Raw genomic sequence first — 8,471 nt, forward strand, 5'->3', positions numbered from 1 at the left:
ACTCTCTTGGTCCCTCACTCATGGCTGCTTGCCTCCATTCACTTAAACAGCCTCTTTCAAACCGGTGTACCCCACAATCCAGTACCCAACTCTTTACCTTTCCCTATAATCGAAGACAGTACCACACGCCACCCTAATTGTAGTTTGTGAATGGAGGAACTGAAGCTTTATCTAGAAGCTCCAAGAGGTTCTCTTGGGATAAAGAGTTGATTATCACACAGGAGAGCAAGTACTGATTTAAGTTCACTCTCTCCACCAGGTAAACTTCTCGCTAGTTACCTGGAAACATACAGGATCAACACACCAAGTTGTGCAAGTTGTACAGGCGGTGCTCTGTACAAACACCCAGCTGAAGGAGCAGGTAAAGGCTCCAGCCTGGACTTGATTCCTCCAGTGTGTGCCCTGTAACTGGGCTATGTCCACCAAGAGGAGTTCCTTTTTGTATTTGTTCAAAGGCATTGCTGTCTGGTTCAGAGACAGCCCTAAAGCAGATCTCACCAAGGTGAGACTCCGTTTACTATAGAGGGTGTGACTCATTCCAGACCCTAACCTACATCAAAACAATTACAACGAGTATGCATTGCATTCATTTAGTCTTCTGGGATGGACAGCATCAGTTTCTGTTCGATGCAACAATCTGAGGGATGTTGAGCAGGAATTTATTATTTCCTGCTATAGATTAATAAAACATGGTTCTATCCATAAAGGAGTTTACAATCTAGCAGATCAGAAAACATATGCACAAATAACTAATTAAGACAGTGAAATAGAAGAAGGACAGAGTCTTTTGTAAGTTTAGGGAGAGGGATTTCTTCTGACAGAGAAAACTGAAGTCTTCCACGATTTTGTAATAAGCAGGCCATTGAGAGGTAGACAGTATTTTAACAATAAATAAGATAGCACCACGGGCAAACAAATATAGTCCAAAGGCAAGGTAGTCAGAAAACATGAACATATGATAAAATGATGGTGCTTTCAGGGAGAATGCAAATATTTTAAGAAGAGTAAGAAAAAGCAATGCTAATTAATGCTGTAAAGGTCTAATCAGAAGAAAAGGATGGGGCGGGGGGCGGGCGGCACTCATAGCATCCAGTCTGGATTTTGAATCCTGCGTCCCAGAATTGCCTATGGGACCACCTTGACCTCTTCTGCCCGAAGAGCTCCACATTTATTTGTTATACAGACCAGTGCCACAAGCTAAAACAAAACAAAACCCAAACAGAAAATCTGGCTTCATGTGAAAAATGAATGCCAAGAAAGTTCCAAGAAGCCCAGCCCCCAGCATGTAACTCTGAAGGGCAAGCCAGGACTAGAACCTGAGACTTTTGCTCTTTCCACGTCTCAGCTTCTCACCCTGAATGTTAGTGTCCCCAGGTATATATCAGCTGAGCTACGAGTTAGGATGGCACAGTCTGGGGAGTATGGATTTAATTCTGGGCATTTTTAAAAAGCATTCTGGTGTCAGGAGGCTGGAAAAGTAGATTGTTGCCAAATCTAGGAGGTCCTTAAACATCAGTGCAACCCCAGGGTTGGATTCAATCCGCTAGGCAGTGCGTAACTACTAAACTTTTAAAACCGTGGAATGCAATTATTGGGCTTAGCATGTTTTAATTGCCTTACTTTAAAGTCCCTATTGCTTATGTCTTTTCAGCAAGATAGGAGCTTTGTCTTTGCCTTTGTTGTTGTTGTTGAACTGGAGCCAAATTGCCAGTCTAGTCTGCTGAGTGAGTTCGGGGTTTTCTTTTTCGGCCCCCTGCCCCATTTTTCTCTGCCTTCTGTTTTTGTTTTCCCTAATTTATATGTTCTTTGAACTTCTTTTTAGATTTGACCTGAGACTTCAGAACAGTTTGAGAATAGCACAGTCTCTCTAAAGATTCCTCTGTGCCAAGTGTAAAAAAAAAGAAACAAAATGTGTGCACCCGACTGCTGAGGGAGACCCTCCTGTTGAATAGGCCAAGATTCTAGCTCCAATATTAGGGAGGTTTACAGAGTCGAGAGTTCTCGAGAGCAGTTGATCTGGACTTGGCCTTGGGAGGTTTGATCACGGTCTACCCTAACTGCTCCTGCACTGTCCAGCACAGTGTGCATGCTTTGGAATTTAAATTTAGAGATCTTTTATTCTCTGCAGCTATGTCTGGGGAATCTTCCAAATCAACAGTCTGCTTTATTTCAAAGGCTAGACAAAAATATTACAAAACAGTCCAGTTTTTCCTTTAGAAGTTGAATAAGGTAAAAATGCACAATAGCTCTAAGAAGCCAAGCAAAAGTCAAAGCTGGCCTGATTACAGGGCAGTAGTCCTTCGGCCTACCAGATGATCTATCTTGTAATGGTTCTCTGAGGAAGCAAGGAGATGATCAAGAGATTTTCTCCATGAAAAAAAATTTTTTTATGATATTTCAATATAACGCTATAATTATATTAACTAGGAATAAGTAACAGGAATAAGTAACTTATTCAACAGGAATAAGTGGCTTTTATGATTAGGTTGATATTTACTCTGAAAACAGTGTCATTGTATGATTGAAATGAAACATAAATGTAACTTACCATATAGAATTGGTTTCTGAAATTTTTACTGTCTCAAGGTTGAAAATTTGTGGAAGTCCAAATAAGTGCAATGCCAGGGTAGGCATTATGGTACCCAAGAGCTTTTTTGCTCTCATGAACTGTTCCTAAAAAAATAGAATGCAACGCCAGCCTCAAGTGAGATGTTCCGTTGCATTACTCAGGGTAACTTTCAACCAATGGATGTATTTTAACTTTATTAAAATATTCTGAATTCTTGTTTCTCATACTTTTCAAATGTCGTACATTTTGTGGTGCTTTCTTATTAATGCTATTGTTTTTAAATGAGGCCCAGAGACTCCTGATCTCAGCAAATATCTTGGTGAATACACATTTGCTTGGGGGCAATACAACTTAATATTCATAAGTCTTGGAATGCAGAAGCAAAACGTGAAGAGAATCATTGTGATTCCCAAGCTTTAGGTATTGGGGCTAAATAGCTGATGTGAACAACTTAGGGGATTGGCAACATTATTAAAGTATCATGTAAAAGCCAAAATCACTCTGAGTTTCAAAAATCCAGGGGAAGGAAAACTCGACTACTAGTTGACATTTCAATAAAATATGGCTAAGAAGAAAATGCCTTGTATCAGGAGATCTCAATGGGCTCGCTTTGAGCAAAACAATAAAAGCAGAGACAAAAAAGTAAAATAAAAATATATCCCAGTGATAACACTTGAAATCTGAAAATCAATTAAAGCGATTTTGAGTAACACAGATTAAGTAATTTGAGGTGTGCAAATGGGAACCAAGTGAGGTACCCGTTTGTGTTAGTACTTCTGCTTACAGAGGTTTATTGCTTTCCATCCTCCCCGCCCCCCCTCAGTGTTCACCGAATCACTGAAGATGCCAAGGGATTCCAAAGTTCACTTTTTCGACTGCATGAAGTTACCATTATAACGCAGCATGCATCAGAGTGTGCAGCACAAGCAAGAATGGTAACGTATTCTTAGACTTTTAGGGATATGGGTAAATTTTTTTTTTCTGGGAAAGCCCCAAATTAGCTCCTTATTTTTAAGTAGGTATATTTCATTGCAAAGTAAGAAGTATCAGATGATATCACACATGTATGTTTCTGTCTCTGTTCGTCTATTTTTGTATTTCTGGTAGTACTGCACGTTAGGGCCATGTACCATTTTACGTAATCAATAAGATCACATATGATTTGTAAATTCATATACTGAGAATGGGATAAATGGACTGGTTATGCTGGAAAAGAGAGCATTGAAATAGATTTATTGGTATGGAGGGAAGAAGATAACATTAAGATTCCTTAGATTATTCTTTAATGTTATATACATCACATTCCAATCTGGAGGAATTTGAACTAAGAGTGAATAGGAGACCTACCCCGGTTTCCCTAAGTTAGTGCCCTTGAGGTAGGGACGTTAACAAGAACAGAGAAAGACTTCAAAATATAATCAAGCAAAATAAGGAATTGAATTGCTGTTCCTAAGGATGCATTAGAGTCTAGGAAAATTTTCTACAACAAGCTACACTAAGAAGAAGAATCCTAATGAAGTTTTAAACTTTAGAGGTAAAGAACTCTCTGGTCAAAAAAATGGGGGGGGGGCAGGGGGCGGCACATGTCTACGTGTGTATAAATAATAGGAGGTGAAATGTCAGACTGGTCTCAGCCTGCTACTAAACCTAATCCAGTGCCAAAAGCTACTAGAAGACAGGGGAGCAAAGGTTAGCAATGTTCAAGGGGAAAGAGCATAACTAAAGATGATTCATACAAACATGATTGGGCAATAGGAAGAACTTTTATAAATAAAAAATAGCAACAGCCAAAAAACGCTCTTGCTTACAGCCATCCTGAAAGGAAAGAAATTATTTGATGTTAAGAATCTAAACAACTGTTTTGGCGAGGATGCAGAGAAAGGGGAACCCTCTTTCCCTGTTGGTAGGAGTGTAAACTGCTGCAGCCACTCTGGAGAACAGTATAGAGGTTCCTCAAAAAGTTAAAAACAGGGACGCCTGGGTGGCTCAGGAGTTGAGCATCTGCTTTTGGCTCAGGGTGTGACCCCGGAGTCCTGGGATTGAGTCCCACATCAGGCTCCCTGCATGGAGCCTGCTTCTCCCTCTGCCTGTGTCTCTGCCTCTCTCTCTCTGTGTCTCTCATGAATAAATAAAAAGTCTTAAAAAAAAATAAAGTTAAAAGTAGAACTACCCTATGACCCAGCAATTACACTACAAGGCCTTTACCCAAAGGATACAAAAATACTAATTCCAAGGGATACATACACCTCAATGTTTATAGCAGCATTACCTATAATAGCCAAACTATATGATTTTACTCATATATAGAATTTAAGAAACAAAACAAGCAAAGGGAGAAAATAAGAGAGAGAGAGAGAAATCAAGAGCAGACTCTCTGGGTGCTTGAGTGGCTCAGTTGGTTAAACATCTGCCTTTGGCTCAGATCATGATTCCAAGGTCCTTGGATCAATCCCTGCATTGGGTTCCTTGCTCAGTGTGGAGCCTGGTTCTCCTGCCGCCCCCCCACTCCCCGCCCCGCTTGTGCTCTCTCTCTCTCTCAAATAAATAAAATCTTTAAAAAAGAAAAAAAATGAAAGAAGAAAGAAGAAGAAAGAAAGAAAGAAAGAAAGAAAGAAAGAAAGAAAGAAAAGAAAAAAGAAAAGAAAAGAAAAGAAAAGAAAAGAAAAGAAAAGAAAAGAAAAGAAAAGAAAAGAAAAAGAAACTCAACTACAAACTGATGGTTACCAGAAGGGAAGGGCAGGGGGACGGGTTAAGTAGGTGATGGGGATTAAGGAGAGCACTTGTGATGAGCACTGGGGGTTGTATGGAAGTGTTGAATCACTATATTGTACACCTGAAACTATTATTACATTTTATGTTAACTAAGTGGAATTAAAATAAAAACAAAAAATACAATGTTTTTGCAAGTTTAAAAACTTACAAAATACAACTTTCCAGCTATAAAAAAAAAATAAATCTTAGGGAATGAAGCATAGGGAATATAGGAATAATAATACTGTATTAACTTTGTAAGTCAACGAATGGTAACTAGACTTACCATAATGACCATTTTGCAATATATACAAAAATACCAAATGGCTATGTTGTATATCCCAAACCAATATAATACTGTATGTCACTTATACCTCCATAATTAAATGAAAGATTTTCAATACAGAAAAAAAAAAAATCTAACCAACTGAAGATGCTTGATTGGAGATGCTGGGATAAAAGAAGAAAGGCATCTGTCAATGCCCAAAGATAGTAAAGCAGTAATTACAAAGTGGCGAGATAAAGAAAGCATGAGTCAAAAATGTATACTCAACCCAGTTTTCATGCAGCTAGAAAGGAAACAGAGATTCAGATTCCGGGAGGAACCTTGTGGAGCAAAACAAAAACAAGACGAAGCAAGCAAAAAAAATCAACAACAAAATACTTCATGAAATCCTATCTCAAGAGATGAATTTTTTTAAGAGTTCAGAACTGAGAAACGATGAAACTGACAGAAAAGAGCTGATGGCGAGTTTTGAATCCACTTGAGTATAAAACAAAGAGTTACAAATGTAGAAATCAGAGAAAATTCGTATTATTAACTTGGACAATGTATGGCTCACACAATTTGGGAAGAATTGATGCTCTGGAAAATAGCTCTTATCTAACCCGAAAATTAATTTATCTTACAGGAATTTTCACTTGCCACCCCTCCAAAATGTTTTCCTATATAGAGGTCATCAAGGCTGTGTTATTTAAGATAGGTAGCTCCCAGTTCTTTAGCAATTTGGACTGGGAAAGGAAACCATGGGAGAATGTTTGAGTGCTTTTTTAAATTATTATTATTATTATTATTATTATTATTATTATTATTAATCATTCAGCAGAACAGGCTCCATAGAGAAAGAAATTGAAACATAGTTTAAAATTTTATTTCATATTCGATGGGTTTTGGGGGTTTATTGTTTTGTTTTTGTCAATTTTAGATCGTTTAGGAAATTATATCACTGGGGGAGCCAAATTTTTATCTAGAGTTCAGGAATTCCATCATTTTTGCTTCAGGTTTTAAATACTGTTAAATGTCATCACAACTGAAACTGGTATTTTTCTTTTAAAAATAGCCTCGTGTTGCCATAAAATCACGTATCCACCCTTCCCTCTACATATGAATATGTGCCGCGTTGAATCATATCCCATTTTATTAATGATTACTTTGGATGATTAGATTTGGGCGGAGTGGGGTTTTTCTTCGTTTCCATGTTTCATCAATGATTCACAAGTAAAATGTGTCATTTTTTTTTTATTAGGATCTTTGAGAGCAGTTTTAGGTTCCCAGCAAAATTGAGGGGTGCCAGCCCAGAGATTTTCCACAGATCCTCCGTCCACACACACGCACAGCTTCTGCTCAGGTCCCCCAGCAGAGGGGTCCACACATCGCCCCCCACCAGCACAGTGTGCATCACAATTCACTCACGGGGTCGTGCATCCTGTGTGTTTGGACAAAGATATGATGACGCGTATCTATTAGGATATCATGCAGAGTGTTTTCACTGTCCTACAAGGCTCAACGTTCTGCCCACTAGGCCAGTCCCCTTCCCCAACCTTTGGCCACCATGGATCTTTTTACTCTCGTAGAAGTTGGCCTTTTCCAGAATATCATCTCACTGCCATCAGACGGTAGGTAGCCTTTGCAGACTGGTTTCTTTCTCTTAATAAATGCATTTAACGTTCATCAGTGTCCCTTCCTAGAGTCCTTGGCTTTCCCTTGGGAAGGATCATTTTGCCGGGTGCAGAGTTCTACGTTGGTGGTCTTCTCTCAACGCTTCAAATATTTCACTCCACTGGGTTCTTGCTTGCACAGTTTCTGAGAAGCTGGATGAACCTCTCATCTTTGTTCCTCTACAGATTGTTTCTTCCACCAGCTGCTTTCAGGGCTTTGTCTGTATCTTCAGTTTTCTGTACTTTGAAAATGGTATGACTGAGTATCTTTGTTTGTTTGATTGTTTGGGGGTTGGTTTGTGGTTTGTTCTGTTTTGTTTTGTTTTTGCACTTCTCCTGCTAAGTGTTCCCTGGAATCCCCGGATATGTGATTTGGGGTCCGACATCAACTGGGGGGAAGTCTCCGCCATTTTGTTTCAAATATTTCTTCTGTTCCTTTTTCTTTCCTCACCTGTTATTCCTCTTAAGCATATTTGACACCTTTTGTGACTGTTCCGCAGTTCTTTGATATTCTGTTTTGGTTTTGTTTTTGTCTCTTAAAGATTTTATTCTCTTTGCTTTTTGATTTTCCAGGACTCTACTGCTATGTCCTCAAGCCCTGCGATTCTTTCCCCAGCACCGTCCAATCTACCAATGAGCCTGTCAAAGGCATCCTTCATTTCTGTCACAGTATTTTTGATCTCAAACATTTCTTTTTGGTTTCTTCTTAGGATTCCATATTTCTGCTTACATTTCCCATTGGTCCTTGCATGCAGTCTGATTTACCCCATTAGAGTCCTTGGCATATTAAGCAGAGGTGTTTTAAATTCCAACCTGTCCACCATGTCTGGATCTGATGCTTGCTCTTTCTTTTCAAGTCGTGTTTTTGGCCTTTTGGCAAGACTTGTAATTTTTTCCAGATAGCCAAACACGAAGTGCCCAGTAAAAGGAACAATTGTAAATAGGCCTTCAGTAATATGGTTGGGAGATGTGTGTGTGTGTGTGTGGGGGGGGGGGGGGGGAGTTGTTCCTTTAGTCCTGGGATTAGGTCTCAGACTTGCAGTGAGCCCAGGCCTCTGGACTGAACTTCCTAAGTGTTTCTCAGTTTTTTTCTCCTCCTCGGGGTGGGACCAGATGGCTAGTGTTGGCTGGAGTTGGGTATTTCCTTCTTCCCTGGTGGAAGACGAAAACTGGCTTGAATTAGGGGTTTGCCTTCCCCCAGGTCAGAGAGGCT

The sequence above is a fragment of the Canis aureus genome, chromosome 18 (assembly GCF_053574225.1).
Source record: "Canis aureus isolate CA01 chromosome 18, VMU_Caureus_v.1.0, whole genome shotgun sequence".
Classification (NCBI taxonomy): domain Eukaryota; kingdom Metazoa; phylum Chordata; class Mammalia; order Carnivora; family Canidae; genus Canis; species Canis aureus.